This window comes from Micropterus dolomieu, linkage group LG14 (assembly GCF_021292245.1).
Source record: "Micropterus dolomieu isolate WLL.071019.BEF.003 ecotype Adirondacks linkage group LG14, ASM2129224v1, whole genome shotgun sequence".
Classification (NCBI taxonomy): Eukaryota; Metazoa; Chordata; class Actinopteri; order Centrarchiformes; family Centrarchidae; genus Micropterus; species Micropterus dolomieu.
Genome location: NC_060163.1, coordinates 11,475,598 through 11,493,698, shown reverse-complemented (window position 1 = coordinate 11,493,698; position 18,101 = coordinate 11,475,598).

Below are 18,101 nucleotides of genomic sequence, written 5' to 3'. Positions count from 1 at the left end.
TTGTAACTTAGCTCATTTTTAACACCACAAATGTATTTCCACCAACAATGTAATCTGTCTGTGCGGTGATGCATCAGTATTAAAAATGAATAATGTAATGTATAATAATGGATCGGTCAGGCAATTTTTCAGACTTTCTGCTAATATTTTATACTAGCAGAAAGTCATTTTTGTTTATACAGTAAAGAATCTGAATACTTCTTCCACCCATGTTTATCCCCTGACTATCCCTAGAATAACAGTGGTTCAACCTTAATATTCTTCGTGCTACACACTAGCTGTTTACTGGTATATACAGTATACATGGTATGTATGGGTGTGATAATCACTGTAAAACCAACTTGACCTGATAACTCTTGTTATCTGGAACAAACCATGCATAGTTACAGTATGATGTAATTTCCTGCTACACTTTTCCGTCAATGTTTAAGAATAATGAGAACTGTTGTCTTCACCTATTGATTACATAAGTTTCACTGGGCTGAATTCACATGAGAATGTCTCTGTCTGAACTCTTGCCAGTTACATCAGAAATGAGTCTGGAAAAAGATCCAGCTCCACCTACAGCAATCAGACCAGAGCTGTAATCAGGGCCCATGAAGCGCAAACTGAACCTGAGAATAAGCCCAGTCAATGCAATAAAAATAAAAGCATTACCAGCACCTGATTGAATATCAAATGACCCATTGTGTCCTCTATATCAGGATCAGGTCACACAGATATAATTGCAAAATGTACTTAGGTTCTGGTTCAAGCTTGTTACACAACACACTCTGTGTTTGATTAAATTTTGTCACATTACGTAAGCATTTTCTTGAACGCTGGCTTGCAGGAAACAGGAAAAGAGTTTAAAATTTAATCGTTCTTAAAGTACTTTGGCCTGTCTGATAGAACTGGCTGAGTCTTGGCAAGGTTGGCCCGAATCAAAACAGATGGAGCAATGCAGGGGAGCAATTTGGAAGTTAAAAGCAGCCTCGACTGTAAACATTTATGGCGGTCCTCATTTTGAAAGCAGATTAGACTGACAGTGCATTTCAGGTAAACCATCCAAACTTTTTTCAACTTTATTTATCGTGAATTACAATATAGTGTAATAATAGTCAGATACATACAAATACACAATACAATGTCAGACAGCCCATATACACCACATAAAATACAAACACACAAAAGGACCTACATAAACTTGAAAAAGACATATAGAGAAGTAAAAAAAATTACACAAAAGGGGTAAATTTATTATACAACAACAATAGAAAGACCATAAAGTAACTGTTATGGTGTCAAGGAAGCTCATCAAATTCACTTTTGTAACAGTCAATAAATGTGTTGCTTTTCTTACTGTTCATCAGGGAAAGAAATTTGAAAAGTGACTTAAATTCCACTAAAATAAAGAGGGAATGAGGGTTGAGATCCTAAGAATTTCTGCTTATGAATGAAAAATTTCCCCAGTAAAAAAAAAAAGTTTATCACATAAATTACAGACTTATCCTTATTGTTGTCCTAGTACATATTAAGTCCTTAACAGAAACATATAAGTGACCATGAAGGGATGGGAAATGAAAGACCAAACTTTCTTTGTGGAATTACATTGAAAGAAAAGATGAATAAATGTTTCATCAGGGCGTCCACAAAAGGAGCAGGAGCTATCAACATCAACATTTCTGGATATTATAGAATTTACAGGATAGATTTTATGTATGATTTTAAAATGAATTTCTTTTACCTTGTTAGAAACACAAAATTTATGAGGTAAAAGCCATGTTTACAATTTCCAGTCTTCCAAATGTGAATTCCAATAAAAATTTCCTCTTGGAATAATTATGTGTTATCAAGTAATTCGGTGCCGTTCCGAGACAATTTAGGTTGCGCATTTACTTCATTAAAACAAACATGACTCTTAGGAATAGCTTTAGTTTCAGTTTAGTTCGCATTGTATTCCTTAAAAGAAATGGGAAAATTTTGTTTTGTGATAAAGTTCTCATATGACCTTATGCAACCATGTTCATCAAATAGAGAGGAAGTGTAGCTTTGGAGGAAAAGGGATAAACACGCTGACAACTACCCCCCCCCAAACACACACACACTACTACCAATGAACAGCTTTAAAGTTGAGGTTGCCTAGCAGCAAACAAAAGGTAGCCTACACGCTTCCTCTCTGCTCTCCTCAGCAGACCCTGGGCATCGATGTTCTAGATAAATTACCATGATGAATGGAATCAGAAGTATTGTCTGCAGTGAGCATGTTCCTTTCTTTGTCCTGTGCAAATCCATTTATTTCACTGTGGTGATAATAATCTAGAGAGCATTTTCTACTGTGAAGAAGGTGCATGGCTTTCATCAAAAACACCTAAGTCTAGATTAGATTAATGTCTGTTTTATTTTTCTATTTTATTTTTTCAGTTTCTCAGACTCAGCCAATGAAACCATGCTCACGATTACAAATCAACACTGCGCTTACCAAGTAAAGTCAATTAGCATTTTGCATTAGTCATTGTAATGCCCTGTATTGTTTTACTCAGGCCTTAATTCACCATACTTACAAAGAATAATTGCCTGTCTTTTCCCTTTCACCTCGTGCAGGTGAGCTTTGTTTACGGCACATGTTCATTTTGTTCTTTTGTTTTTGTCACACATGAATATGTCCTCTCAAGGCCTTAGTACTCCATAGAAACAGAGCTACAGGAAACGCGCCAAAGCGGCAAGAACACATTAGCATCCTCCATCCCTGTCTTCATAAATATTTTCTCTCCCTTTGCATGCATACAGGTTTTATTCCCAGCTGTGATCTAAAATGCCAAAATATAGAGTACAGTATAGTGACGTGAGTAATGTGTGGCGTGCAGTGTGTATATTTAAAGCCTTTGTCATTTTGTACTTGACTGATTAGCCCAGGATAATTGTAACACTTCAGAAATATGATAATTGTGTTTTTATGCCATCCTGATGAGTCCGCTACACTCATGTTGAGGAGGGAGCGAGGCACTGCTGCGCTTTGTGCCGAGTCGCAATCATCCTCATCACCATCAGCTAAATTTTTAAACAAGTTACTTACACATGTTAGTGTTCCGGTCACTGAGGGGAAACAACAGCTCTGCACACACAATGGTTTTGTTTACACATATAATTCAGACAGTAGCTCATTTCCTGGTTCAAGTTAGCACTTTATAGCCTTATAAAATTATATTAAAACAGACAAATGGAGGACTAGTCTTTCATCCAGGATGTGAATCTCAGCTGTTTACGTTAAGTGCAAGGAGGATGTTAGGTACTGTTTGTAGTTATAGGCTGAAGATAAGAGGTCACTAAAGTAGGTGAGAAGAGAGATGTACCACGGTAGGTAAAATAAAAGGACTTGTGTTTTCTTTCACATACCCTGACCACAAACACAGAGACATGGCTGCCAGTGAAGTCATGTCCTCTGTATCTTGTTCTGGGAATTTGGGGGCTTTAATAACATGGAGGAAGTTTACATAGTACAATTTAAACATCTACACGTGTTGGATGTTTTATGGGCTAAAAATTGTTAGACTCAGGATATTTATATTGGACTACTTTAAGGCCGATTAAATATGTGAGGGATTTAGTATTTCTAAATCATCAGTTCTCCTCTTAACGGTGCTGGCCCACTATACGTGTTGGTGTGAAGCTCAGCTTCCAACTGCACTCAGAACTCACCAGAAAGTGGTTTCTTCATGTTATTTCACTCCAGTCTCTCTTTGTTTCAGTGCATTTATGAGGCAGCTTCAGAAAGCTCTGGGACAAGGTTACCTGCAAATTTTGTTGAAATGTTCAACTTGTGTGAAACATTTGCGCAGGTCTGCAGTTTCTGGCGAGTTTTGGGTTCAATAGGAAGCTGAGCGATCTCACAGACATCGTACACATTAGCTGTTAGCTGTGGCAAATTAACACAAACATCCCGGCAGCCAAATTTGCGCAAATTACGAGAGGCAAAAATTTGCTTCACTTTCTGTCTAAACACACATTTTCCCTCTTAAGGAGCTTAAAATCATCTTATTCCACACTGACAGAGAATATAAGTATGTATGTATATGTATAAGTTGTTCCAGCTCTTTATACTTACTTTACACTAATATTCATACCCATTAAGATTTTGGGATCTCCATTAGAATCTAAAATAAGTATATTTTGTTTTGAAATGTTTGTAATGAATGACCCACTGGTGAGTCAGCTGGATCAGTTTCAACAGATTAAATTACTGGATGGCAGGGAATTATTAAATAAACCTATAAAAAAGCTACAACTTGCTGTTGCATCCAGTCAATATGCCTGTCACTTCAAATTAAACTGAAACATAGTGGCCCAATATGGTTTACAGTCACTTGCTCAGCTAGTTCTACAGTTATGACAAAGAAAATATTCTCTCTCAGAAGCAGAACACTATCTAATGACTTGTTTAGATCAAAGTCTTTTCTGTTTACCAGGTTTCATGGAAACCTGTTCATATCTTCCTGCTGACAGGTTAACTGGGGAGAAATTGTCCTCAGTGGAAGTAATTATAACATGGTGAAAAACACAGTTCAGGGCATGTGCTCAAATAGAGGCACTGCCTGCATGTTCTCAAATATTATTACCAGCAGTCCTGAATATATATCCAATTATATGCACAGCCACGTTCAGGCTATCAGTGTGTTCTTATTATTACCTGTTTAAAGAGGCTTGTTTTTCATTCACTCTAGTTGAGCATTAAGTAAAGCTGTTTCCAAATGAAAACAGATTTAATGTAATTCACCCGGATTGCCGCATTATGGAAATCGATTTAACCAGGGACTTTTCTCTTACACAGACTCAGCAGGAGATGCCAGGTGTTGACAGGTGTTGCCAGGTGGTTTTCAGTTTGGGTTTGAGTTTTGTTATTTACAGTTTTATTTTGAAAGAAATCCTGCCTTTGAATGATTTCCTGCCGATTTAATTGTCTGACCTGATCAGCTTCACCTGTGTCTTGTTATCCTCCCCTCACTTGTGTCTTTAAGTGTGTGCTCCTCTTATCAGTTCACCTTTCTCTGTTTGCCAGGCTTAGCAGCCCTCTCATAGTGTTTCTGGCTTATTCTGCCTTACTTGTTTGGATGTTTTGGATTTATATTTTTGCTGCTCCGTCTTGGATTTGTTTGCCTGTTTGCCTATTTTGAACTCTTGCCTGCCTTTCCCTTGCTATAAACCAGTGTATCTTTTTATTGTAATATTAAAATCTCTGAAGTGCACCTGCTGTGCCTTGGTGTCAGCATCTGGGTGCAATCCCTAGTTTTCTTGCTCCTTGCTTGATCTACCCGACAACGTGAGGTCGCTTGCCATGCGTGTAGTGATCGAAGCTACAAAGAATGAGCACCTGTTTCCACAGCTCCCCTTGGCTTTATGGAACTTTATAGCGAGTTTCGGTTCATTGTTCACTCTACTATGTTGGTTTACTCTCACCGCTTTCATAGTGTCATTTTCTGCTACAGCAGGCAATGCTGTACAAACCTAATAACCTGCTGTACACTATCTGCTCAGGACCAAATGGCAGGCAGGCACAGTTAGTGACTAGCTGGTTAACATTTAGCAGCTAAACAGCCAGATATTTTCCTCAGGAGATGGTAGGGACCAAAAACACAATGGGCAATTTCAATGGGCAGCACACCCTCTTCGCCCTACCACCTCAACCCCTCCATCCTTTCCTTCTTGAACCTTCTTCTAGCCAAATAAACTTTAATCTGTTATAACTCAGTTGGTGTGGTCTTAGTGAATATTTGCCAGGTAGTGTTGCTATGTTACGGCTGTAACTGATGGATGTGTAAATAAGCAACAACAACAAGTTTGCCATATCGACTTGAAATGTGATTGTGGCTCAGTGTTTTGTTCACAACTTGTTTTTGCTGCCCTCAAGTGGCAAAAAAGTTAGTTCTTGTGGGTTTTAAAACATAATAATTTTTAAATAAGAAACAGGTCAATTGTCAACATAGAACATATACATCTTTATACATTTCTACAAAGGGCTTGAGAGGTCAGTGATCTCTGCAGAACTCAAATGCAGATCCAGTATGCAGGAGATTGCTATTCAGCTCCTGTAGTCCAGTTGCTGTCAAGAGTAACGCTGCTGATAAGCTCGTGGCTGTTATTTTAATACAGTGCAATGCACAGTGTTTTGGCCAATGTGCAAATAACAACTCTGATGGTTGAATCATTTGTTGAGTTTATTTTTGTCTTTTTCAGGAGGTATTTGAAGATGAAAACAAGGGGGAGCTTTGAATCTGAGTAGATCCCCCTCTGGCCTCTTTTTAAACATCACTTCAATTTGAAACACTTGCTTGGTGTAGTAAATTGGCATTTGCCTCGCAGTGGCATGCACAAACATTCATTCATCAATCTGTCCACTCTCACATTCCCCTACTTCATCTGTCTCCCCTAGCCACCTCCCTTTCCACTCCCATTTTCTTGTCTCTGCTTTCATTTCTCGTTCTTCTCCCTGCCTTCTTCCTCAGTCCCCTGTTTCCCTTCTGCCACTTCGCCCCTCTGTCTGTTGCTCCCCATAGACTACACCACCTACTCTCATGAATACATCTGCGTCATTCTTCTCATGCAACTACGTCAGACCTACTTAAGGATCCTGGGGAGGAAGAGTGGTTTTTGTAATGCACCCTCATCCATAAAGAAGAGTTTGTGAAGTGTGGAGGGAAGAAAGGGGGATGAATTAGGCTAAAGTAATAGGGGAAATAGAGAGGGAGGAAGTCATACAGGGGAAGGATGGATGGCAGTGAGAAAGTGGGCAAGAAGGAAATGTAAAGGAGAGAATACAAAGTAGGAGAGGAGAAAAATGGGGTGCAGAAATGAGTGTTAGGAGGATTGGCCTGCTTGAACACTGTAGTGGTTCCAATTTTCTGCAGAGCACAGTGGGAAGTTTTTGACAGCTGGTGTACTCAAAGCAAACAAACAAAGGATAGGAAATGGATTAGGCTTTTACAGCTGATACTGATCCACAATAGTTTCTGGATCAGGCATGTTGTGGTGGACTAGTGGTTAGGACGCACAACATAAGATTGCAACATTACTGGTTTGGCTCCAGATGAGCATCTTTTGTTGTAAGTCATGCCCCTCTCTCTCTCCCCCCATGTTTTTTACCTATATACTGTCAGCTATCAAAAACAAAAAGCAAAAAATCCTGTATCTGCCAGAGTCCTGAGTCTGCGGATGACATACTAAAAATACATTTATAGTAAACCAACCATCTTTTTAGCTCTACAGGATGACATACTCACAATCTAGTACATTTTTTGAAAATTGGAAATGTAAAGAGGAAATATGGGTGAATTCGTTAGAATTGTTTGTTTTGTGAATATTTGAACAAGTGTGTTCAAATCAAAACCTCAAATTTAAAGCAAAGGCTAAAGATGGTCTTTAACACTGAGTTCATGTGACAGCTCATAAGAAGATCTGACTTATCCTAAATGTAATGCTCCTTATTGCACCCTTCACAACTTAATATTATCCGATCCCAATCCTCTTCATAAGCCTTTATTGTGCTTTGATTCAATAGGCTGCCAAACATTGCCAAAATCCTGGAAGTCAACAACATTAGAAGGACATCAAATAAGCAGCATGGCAAAAGAGAAGCTCAAGCCTGGAACTGAAAGCTAGTCTGCAACGGGACTTGTCTCTCACTAATCGCCTCTCTCTTATCTTCAATGAGCTTTTAAGAATTGGAAGTCTTGGAGAATGCAGGGAAGCTGTAGCCTCTGTGATGAAATGGGTAATAACAATAACATGGGGGTGGGTTCTAAAAGTCTATCACACACATTTAGCATAAACTTAAATGAAGTGTTGTGCTTGCATTCCTGTCGCTGAAGAAATGCCAAAATAATGTGTCCCTCACAGTCATATCCCACTGAAGCTCTTACATCATCATCAGCGTCAGTGATGCCCCAGTCTGGATAGCTAAAGATGGATCACATCTAAACTGGCAGTTATTAAAAGAAGACCAAAAATACTCTAACCTGCACCCTTGCCAAGGAAATCTAAACGGAATCGGAAATTCAGTTAACCGTGGTTAAAAAAAGGACTCTGTGAGGTGAATTTGTCAGTTCAACATAATCCTCTAAGCTTAAGATGTGTGACTCAAACCTCTATGAAAAACATTTTACCTCTTCTGCTTTACAGTGTTATGATTTGTTTGGTTGCATACACCAAATATATTTTCCTTATCTTGCAATTCTTTTCACCCTTGTTCAAATCACACTCCGTCTATATTCTTTATGCCATGCTCTTTATTAAAAAGCTATGGCTGACAGGGGAAGTGCCATCTGTCCTTGGCAGACTTGATCTTGGCACCGACTCTGACGAGCTACTATAAATACAATCAGGACATATGTGATAGAAAACACATAGGTCTGAAGAGATTAAATAGGCTGACGTGATGGGAATATTTATAATTTTAAATGTGGTGATGTCACTATTGACTGCACATTTTAGGGTCTGCATGCAAATTCCACTTGTGTGTATTTTAAAAAACGGTGTGAATGAATTTAATTGATTTTGTCAGCTGAAGTGACAAAAGAAGATGATGGTTAAGATATCTCTTAACCATCGTCATCTCTAGAAGGTGAGCAAAACACTGCTTCTCTGAAAAAAAAATAAAGAAAAAAAGAAAAAAAAGAGCTGTGTAGCCTACCTATTAAGCAATAACCCCTCCAAACACACACACGCAAACACACAGTCATCAGATCCTCATCTGTAGCTCAGTGTTACTCTTCTGGACGATTGATTTCCCTGATGCAGCCTCCTCCCTCAGCACCCGACTGCATGTGTCTGTATCTGCGTGTTGGAGCAGCAAGCTGAGGCCAGCTGTGTGTTCCTGGGTCTCTCCCTCTTCACTTTCCCCATCTGACCCATTTTCCTTAGCACAGTGAGGCTATTGGGACAGCATACAGACTGCATATGAAGAGACTGTAATGGGTCAGCGGGAACAGCTGACCACGTATATGTGTCATACACGTAAACACATTGTTTTGTGTTGTAGTCTATAGTTTTGTTGTAGTTACGCAGATATTCTGCACAGCTTTAGTGTTTAAGGCTGGGACTAAAGCCCAGATTGGGTCTGTATCATCCATTGCATGACAGACAATCCAGGATGTTCCCCAGAAAAAATAAAAGCTCAGGAAAGTGGCTGTGCGGGGTTGAAGTCAATCAGATGTACATTTAAAAACACTTCTGAAAAGCATAAATCTCCAGTCAAAGTTAGTTTTCAATTGTGGAATTGGTTCATTGTTGCCCCTTGTGGCTGTTGGGGAAAGACAGTTCGAACTACAACTAAAGATCTTGTGACCATGCTGTTCAAGGGGAAACAAACAGGGCTTGGCTTATTGCAACTTATATTTATGTGTTTTTTTCTTTTATGTTACAAACCCATCTACAGATAGGTGCTGGACCAGTCAGCTTGTTTAATACTCAAACCATACGACACATTGTTGAGATTTGTGAGGTGTGCACATTTCTCACCTGCAAGCCTCTGCGACCAGGGAAATGCAGGACACAGGACACAGGAGGACACCTTGGCCACACTCGGGGACTACATGTTCCAGGTGGACTGGGAGCATTTGGGATCTCCCAGGAGGAGCTGAACAATGTTGCTGGGGAAAAGGATGCATGGGTGGCTCTGATCACCCAGTTGCCACGGCAACCCAGTACAGAATAAGCAGTAAGAAATGAGCGGATGGATGGATTAGTAGAAGTGGAAAGTTTTAGTGTCCAGGAATTTTGCTCTGACCGGAATCAAATTTGGTCTGAAACTAAATACAGTACATGCAATCCAACGCATGTAAATCAGAAAATGTAAGGACACAATGCCACAAAATATTGAATTCAGTATAATCAGTTTGTCCACATCAGTGTTTTGTCATTGGCAAACAAAAGTACATATTCGCCAAATCATATTATCCTATCTCAGGACACCACTATTCATGCACATAAGCACTTATGCAAATAAGCAGAAATACACACAGCAGGGAGCCTGTGTTCACTGAGGAACTTTGCCTTTTTCTCCAAACCTTAAATAAATAAACAGCACCACCATGAAGTAAGATGTGTTAGAATAGGCTTGGAGATGACGGGTTTAACAAAACATGAACAGCATGAAAGCCATTCAGAAAACTAATGTTAATCACTTTGCTGAATATATTTTATATATATATTTTATTTTATTTTTTATTTTTTACTGCGGGCGGTGATATTAATTACATGAGGTCATAATGTTAATTTCTCTGTCTTGAGATAAACGTCACAGGAACAACAACATAAAAAATGGTTGGCACAGCACTAAAAGTGATGCGTAGAATAAAGTGAACAACTAAGATCAGTGTGACTAATGCACAATTATCCAAAGCTTGTGTGTGCCCATTAGATTAACACACACACACCACTGAGACCATGGAGAACGCACATGATAATCGCTTTTTGAAGTTGTTTTATAGTTTTTTCTGTCTTCATGGAAAAGACGTGTGTGGCTGACAGTGAGGAAATAAGACCCCTTCATTCTAACACTCTAATGAGGACCTGGTGGTGAACTAAACAACCTTCTACATGATTAAATTTGTACAACTCATTAGGCAGCCGTGATTGAATATGCAGACGTGTAAACAGTGAGGCTTATGCGCCTGTGACCTTGCAGACTGGGAACACACACGCTCTGTGCATGGAAAAGTGCCCGTTCTTAAATCTGCTGTGATGATTTTCAGCACAGCCAGCGGCAGCCAATCCCGGCTGCAGCTGTGAACGTTATTCCCAGGGTGGTGACCAATCAGGCCTCCTGTCATCAGAGCAGTGGAGTTAACAATCGATTCATTTCTGCTGACAGCTTAAAGCCTGGGGCAAGAGTTGCATTTAAGGAATACCTGTCTAACCTTCAGCTTTCCATGTAAGAAGGATACTTTGGTGGTCACTGGTGACTTAGGATGCTGAAATAGAATCGCACCTTTGCAGTCCATTGTTGTTATGAGTCATACTTCCATCATATGCAGCTTTTCAGAGAATATTAATATAGCATTCTTTTTCAACGGTAAATCAATGAATAATTACCTTAAAACAGTTAGTATTCGCCTCAGCACTGAAGACGCTGAGATTCATGCATGCAATGACCTACACAGAAAAAGATAGGACACATACTGTATGGATGTCTCCAGAGTTTTATGTCCTCACAAATGTTTTAAAAGGAAGAACTGTATGACAGGATTGCATGTGTTGCTGGTGAGCACTGTGTTTGAGTTTAGTGCTGTGAAACAAAAGTTTCCTCTTAATGTTGTAATTGTGGCAGGAGCATTATGGTGAGATGGGCCCAACGGAATCCAAACGGTGACACACTTAAAAAAGAAAGTACATTACAGTACTAAAAAAGTAAGACAAATTCTCTCTGTAGCTGTCTATATGTCTAAATGTCTGAGTATGTGTGTCTTTGTTTCTATGAGGATTGTGACTACTATTTCTCAAAAAAAATGTATATTTATGCATGCAGAAATGCACTGCAAGCCAATTATCTGTCTATCTAGCCAATATCTATTGATCACAGTGTGTTTGGAGTGGGATGTCATATCGCTTTGACTGTTTCTGGATGAAAACAGTGACAACTGTGGGAAAAACAATGTGACTAAGCATGAAGGAGAAGCTATTAAATGAAAAGACACATTCCGATGTGATTAATCCAGGTGCCAAGTCAGCCAGCTCGCCTTCAGCTCAGGGTAAAAACGCAAAGGGCTCCCAACAAAGAAGGGTATCTTCTTTTATTTGTTGTTGTTTTTTTCTGAGGTATTCATCACTAGTGAGGCACTCAAAAATAGCTCACTCATGCTGCAAATGGAGTGATGAAAGAGTGAAAAAAAAAGGCACATCGGGGAGAGAGAAGACTTTCCAGGCTAATTGTGGTAGCTTCTGATGCACAGTGTATCATCACGCTTGGTGCTGTGTCTGAAGACTTTGTGCCAGTAGAAACAGTCTCCCGTGGGCAGATGTGAGGAAATTAAAATGAATGTCTAAAATGAAAACATGGGTAATGGAACCCAACATATTTTTCAAAGTGACAAGGCAGAAACCTTATTACTTTTGAATGCACTTCTGTCATACGATGTTCTTGGATCTGACAGGTAGATTTCAGAGTTCACAGATATTACACTATATAGAAAGAAAATGTACATGCTAACAGTTGTAAGCAGTCCTTATATGTATATTTGGTGCAGGATCTCAAAGTGGACTCACTGACAAAGTGACGCCTAATATTGTTTGTGCTGGATGACTTCCAAAGTGTGATGTATTATCTTACATAATTTCCCCCATTCCCATTCTGGAAAACCATTAAAAATTAATGAACCCTCAGAAATGATTGCTCTCCAGACTATAAAATCCATTTTTAATTATTATGACGCATTCAGGCAGGAAAGATTCCCAGTACTGGCATGCAGCTGAACTGCACAAGATATGAAACCAGCTCATGGAAGAGGAGATAGCAAAGGTGAAGATGTGCAATTACAGCCGAAACCCACAGCGATTCTCATTTATGGCTGCTCATATTGTGGTGAAAAAAATATGTATCACTCTTGTGTAAAGAATGAGTTTAATGAGTTTTATAAATCTGAATATTATGCAGATCTTTTACCCATTTTTGGTTTATAGCAATGTCCAAAATGTCCAGACTGCAACGGACAGTCGCCACTGTTGAGAAAATCATTGGTGCCATCCGTCCCTCCATTTAGAATTTATACATATATGTCCAGAGTCAGGTCAGGAAACATCACTGCAGATCCAACACATCCTGGATACAACCTGATACAACTTCTCTCCTCTGGTAGATGCTAAAGAACAATGTACCCCAAAATAACCAGACACAAGAAAAGTTTCTTCCCACAGGCCATCATTAACAGTTAACACCAGAGTATCAGGAACAATCTCTGTGCAATAATCCAATAACCCTGTGACTCAATCATCCACTGTACCTGTAAATTATTCTCATTGTTTAAATGACACAGTTTAAAAAATATATGAATATCATTACTTTAACACAAGTGCCCATTCACAAGTAACTACATACGTTGTGCATACTGTACTGTCACATCCACCTGTATATAAAGCAACTGTATATAAATTTTACTTACCATTGTCTTTAATTTTTATGTTTACCTTGTGGAGCTTGTCCTTTTTTGTTAGTTGTTAGCTATGCATATTTATGTGTATGTAAATGTTATTGTACATGTATACACAAACCTGGCCAATAAAATGTTAGAAATGTTATTTGATTTGTGAAATGAACTCACAAGATACATGACACAGGGATTTGCTTCTGTGTTTTGCAGATAATTGTGAGTAACATGCTGTGGAAAAAGGATGCATATTTCTCCTGTTTTGGACAGTTGGTGCTTGGTAGCATACTCCATTTTTACATAACTGACAAGGCCATTTCACTTTACTGTCCCGAAGTGCACTTTCATCTCCACTCTGACTTTCCAATTATTGCAACACAGTTTGTACAGAATCCGACGGTAGTTTTGCTATATGTAATCATTTAAGTGCTACACAAATTAGTCCTGGTTTTCACACAAATCTGTGACAAGACAAGATCATTATGTGGCTTTATTCTCCTGGCCCAATTCTCAACTGCTAATAGATGTGGATCTCAGTCCTGTATTTTCCTGTGTTTTCTCCCAGGAGACATGCGCTGGGCTCGCTCTTTCCCTCTTCTTAGTGATGAATAGAAATGATTAGGGAAAGAGGTCCAATAAAACTTTTTTATTTAAGATTATTATGAAATACAGACCAATAAAGTGTAGAGAACAGAGTAATTTAATAGGAAGTGGGTTAAATGCCTTTATGCCTTAGCATATCTACTGTAATGACCAGACTTTCTTTTACACCTGGCATTATTGAAACCTTTCATACATGAAGGTATATATGAATGTTTTTGGTAGACTAGGAGATAGTATTACTCTTGCATTAAGATATATAGAACAACAATGCTGGCACTGACTGAGTTAATGTAACAACAGTATAACACTGCATGTAGAAGCCTCTAATTATAACTAGTGTTACAATTTAATTGATTTAATTTGTTTTCAAACCAGGGGTTGTACTCGTACCCCTGGGGGTACTTTTCTGCAGTTTCCAGGGAAAATAAAGTTGACGGCTAGCTTAACTAATTTGACAAAATTGAAATCATGATTTGATTTTAAAATATAGTCCATATTGTATTAGCTGTAACACCTGAACAATGTAGTCTGTGTTCAGGTGCTAGCGAGCATAGAGGTCTTAACAGTTAGCTAAAAGTAAGGGATAAACAGAATTGCTTAGAATAATGTACTGGTTGAAATAGATAAATGACAAAGACAATGAGAGATAAAAGACATTTTTGGATAAGTGGTGGAATAGTTTAAAAATAAAATGTGTATGTATTAAGACTAGTCTACTCTCCACTAGTCAAATTCATACAAAAACATGGGGCCACATGTCACACATCAGGTAACTGCTGCTAAATTCTGTTAGCTAGTTAGCTCAGTTAGCTGTGCAGCAAATTAGCTGAGCTATTTGACTTTCTCTCTTGAGGTAAAAAGTAGCAATAGGCCTACATAACTATGGCTAGCTGGTTAGCATGCTAACCTCAGTATATCTCTGCAACAGAATACAGTCAGAACCGTTACTTCTTCACATACTGTTGATAATGTTAGTTCATTTTTTTTTAAATATTTGAACTAAAAGTCTGGCCATATGTTACACTTTACAAATTTAAATGAATGGTAAATTGTAATGGATACACAGTAAAAAATAATTAGCTAACTCTCCTGTCATTTCAGAGCCTACCACACTAACCCCTGTTCTGCTATTCCTCATCACCTGGCTCACCTGTAATAAAAGTATTGGAGAAATGGTTCAAAATGTTAGCTTAAATGAATAGATAATTGGCTGAAATAGGTTATGGATAAACAGGAAATAGCTAGCTAAAAGTAATAGTAAATGGCTGAAAAATAGCTTAAAATTATGGTGAAATTATTTAAATAGTTAGCTAAACTAATTGAAACTACTAGATTCTGCCACTAGAAGTATGAAAACTTGACTAAACCAAACTAAGCATTGACAGTTTTGAATGAAAAAAAATAGGCTATATAACACATAGTGTTAAATAACATCCAGGTTAAATTAAATAAACACATTTGGAACACCACAAGTGGTGTTGATGAATGGCTGTAGGGGACTTTGGAAAAATAGGTTGAAAACTTATGTTGAAAAACAGTGTTCAACAGTGTCTGTGGTACTTATTTTAAATGCTATTGACATTCTTATGTGCAGGAGGAACTTTTTTGTTGGTGAGTTAGGAAATACGTCCTAAGTCATACAATGAGAAATAATATAGGCTATTATAGGTCATTATTGTCATTGCTGTAAAAATGTTTACTGCTCTCATTGGGATAAAGGAACTAGCTGGCTTTTAGCAAACACTTTATTCAGGTGCACCTCTATGCTACTTTGACCCACTTTCCTCCATTTTGTGGATATATTTGTCTGGGTGAAAAGTGGGCCAGAACCTTCCCATGAGCCTCCACATGTAGACAGGAATAAGATTTATTACCCAGAATGCCCCACAGGGGAACACTGTCCCCTGCCCCGTCTAGGCAGAATCGATGAAACACAGAGGGGAGAGGAGAGGAGTGAAAAAGAGCAAGATGAAGAGAAGTAACAGCTATTTTGGATTACAGCGCACCCACAAGAGAGAGAGAACAGGGAAAAGAGAAAGGGGGCAAGCAAGAGGGCAGAAGGTCCACAAGTACTTTTAGACCTATAGCTACATGAAGTACAGATAAGCTCTACATCTATTCAGGAGGTGCCATACCAGTTGCTTTCTGCCTTTTCAGTCCTAAAGTGACACCAACTGTTTTTTCAGTGAAAAAGTCCCAAAAATCAACTGTACACTACCAGATCTGCACCAAACAGCAGACAGTCAGTGAGAAGCTTGTGAACATACGTAGAGGAGCATTTAGGAACTAAAAAGACAGCTATTCCCCTAAGTAATTGGTGAACTTATATTCATCAGGTGGCCAGAAATACAACTCCAAATGAATGCTCATATTGCTCCGTAACTGCTGAATGTGTAAATTCTGTTTGCCATATCAATTTAAAAGTGATGATAAGTCAATATTGGGTTCACAACTTGTTTTCACTTCGCCTAACTATCTAAAATAAAGTTTTTTTGCTGGTTTGAATGATAATAATCTCAGAACTGACAAAAGGTTGTGAGCTATTCGTGTGAAAGAAAGACAAGCAAAAATAAGTGAAAACTAAAGTAAACTAAACTAAAATGTCATTAAAAATGTTCTTGTCCTTTCTTTTTCTTCGAATTGCAACACAAGGTGTGGTTCTGAGTCACAAACAAGAACAATAAATCCTGACAGTTTTAACTCTAAACTCTTGCTTGGCATCAGTTTAATGTCCATCCTCTCATCCATTAGTTAATGAAATCTATCAGCAGACTCCACTGTGGATAAAGTGGATAAAACAATTTACAGTCAGGAATCAGAAAAATACATCAACAGAATCACCATGTGACAAATAACATACTCTATATTACGTCTATAAATAGACTGAAAGGATGTAACACAAGTGTTTTTACTAAAACTTTTTTCAGCAAGTATAGTAACGCAGAGGTGATGTCTTAGGCTGTTTATATTAAGGGTGATATATGATTTTAAAAAATGAATTGTAATTTCAAGGAAGTGAAACATATGCCTTTATGTCTATAGCATATCTACTGTAATGATCAAACTTTCTTTTATAACACCTGGCATCATTGAAGCCTTTTGTTATTCATTTTGTTATATATCTTATACGACGTGAATCATTTTAGTAGACTAAAAGATATACAGAATTACTGTTGCATGAAAATATAAATAGATAGATATATAGATATAAAACAACGATGCTGGCACTGACTTACTTGTACCCCAGGGGGTACTTCTTCTGCAGTTTCCAGGGAAAGAAAGTTTGCGACTAGCTTAACTAATTTGACAAAATTGAAATTATGATTTGATTAAAAATATATCTATATATTGAAACAACTGTAACACCTGAACACTATAATCTTTGCGATTAAACTGCACAAAAAAAGATATAGCAATGGTGGAAGTAGTACCCAAATCTTCTAAAAGTAATAATACTACAGTGTAGAAATATTAAAAGTACAAGAAAAAGTACAAAAGTACTTAAGTAAAAGTGCATAAGCATTATCATTGTATATACTTAAAGTACCATAATTAGATTATAATTATGAATACTTTTATGTGTAAGCATCACTTTAATGTTGCATCTGGTAAATGTGGGTGTAATCTCAAACTACTTCAAATACTGCTAAGTACCTTAATCATATTACACAAATAATTAATTTCTTGATTAATAGTCATCATATAAGTGTAGTGGAGTAAAATGTGAAATGTTTGTCTCTCATATTAAGTATAAAGTAGCTCAAGTAAAGAAGCCTACCTCACAATTGTTCTTAATTACAGTACTTGAGTACATGTATGAAATTTCTTAGTTACAGTCCACCAGTTAACTATCAAACCACTGAACTTTTCAAATGATTTTTTGAGTTAGTTTTTTTGGATTAATGTATTTTTTATTAGTAACTATTTCTGGCACTTTAAAATTTGCAGTATTTCCATCTTGTCACAAATTATATGTCAACATACTTATAATAATACCCTCATTATTACAGTCTACTGTAAACACAGCTTGTCTCAATGTGACTTCCAGCCATTGTTGACACAAATCATTGACAGCTTCTCAAAAATGATGAAGGCAGCTCGTGGCTCCTCTGTTTGTTCTTGTCATATCTGATAGACTCATTCAGCAACCACTAAAATCCCCATGAGCTGCTGTACAAAGCGACAGTAACAGATGGTTAGCGCGTGTTTGTGTACGTACAGCACATATATAGGTCAGGTACACCATGGTCGCTGGTTGCCATGGGAACTGGGTATCAAACATGACTGCAATCTCTCGGAGAAATCGACTTGTGGCCAAGCTCCTGCTCTCGCACCTCTCATCCCCTCTCAGCAGTTAACCCTTTTGGATAATCCCACAGATTATGT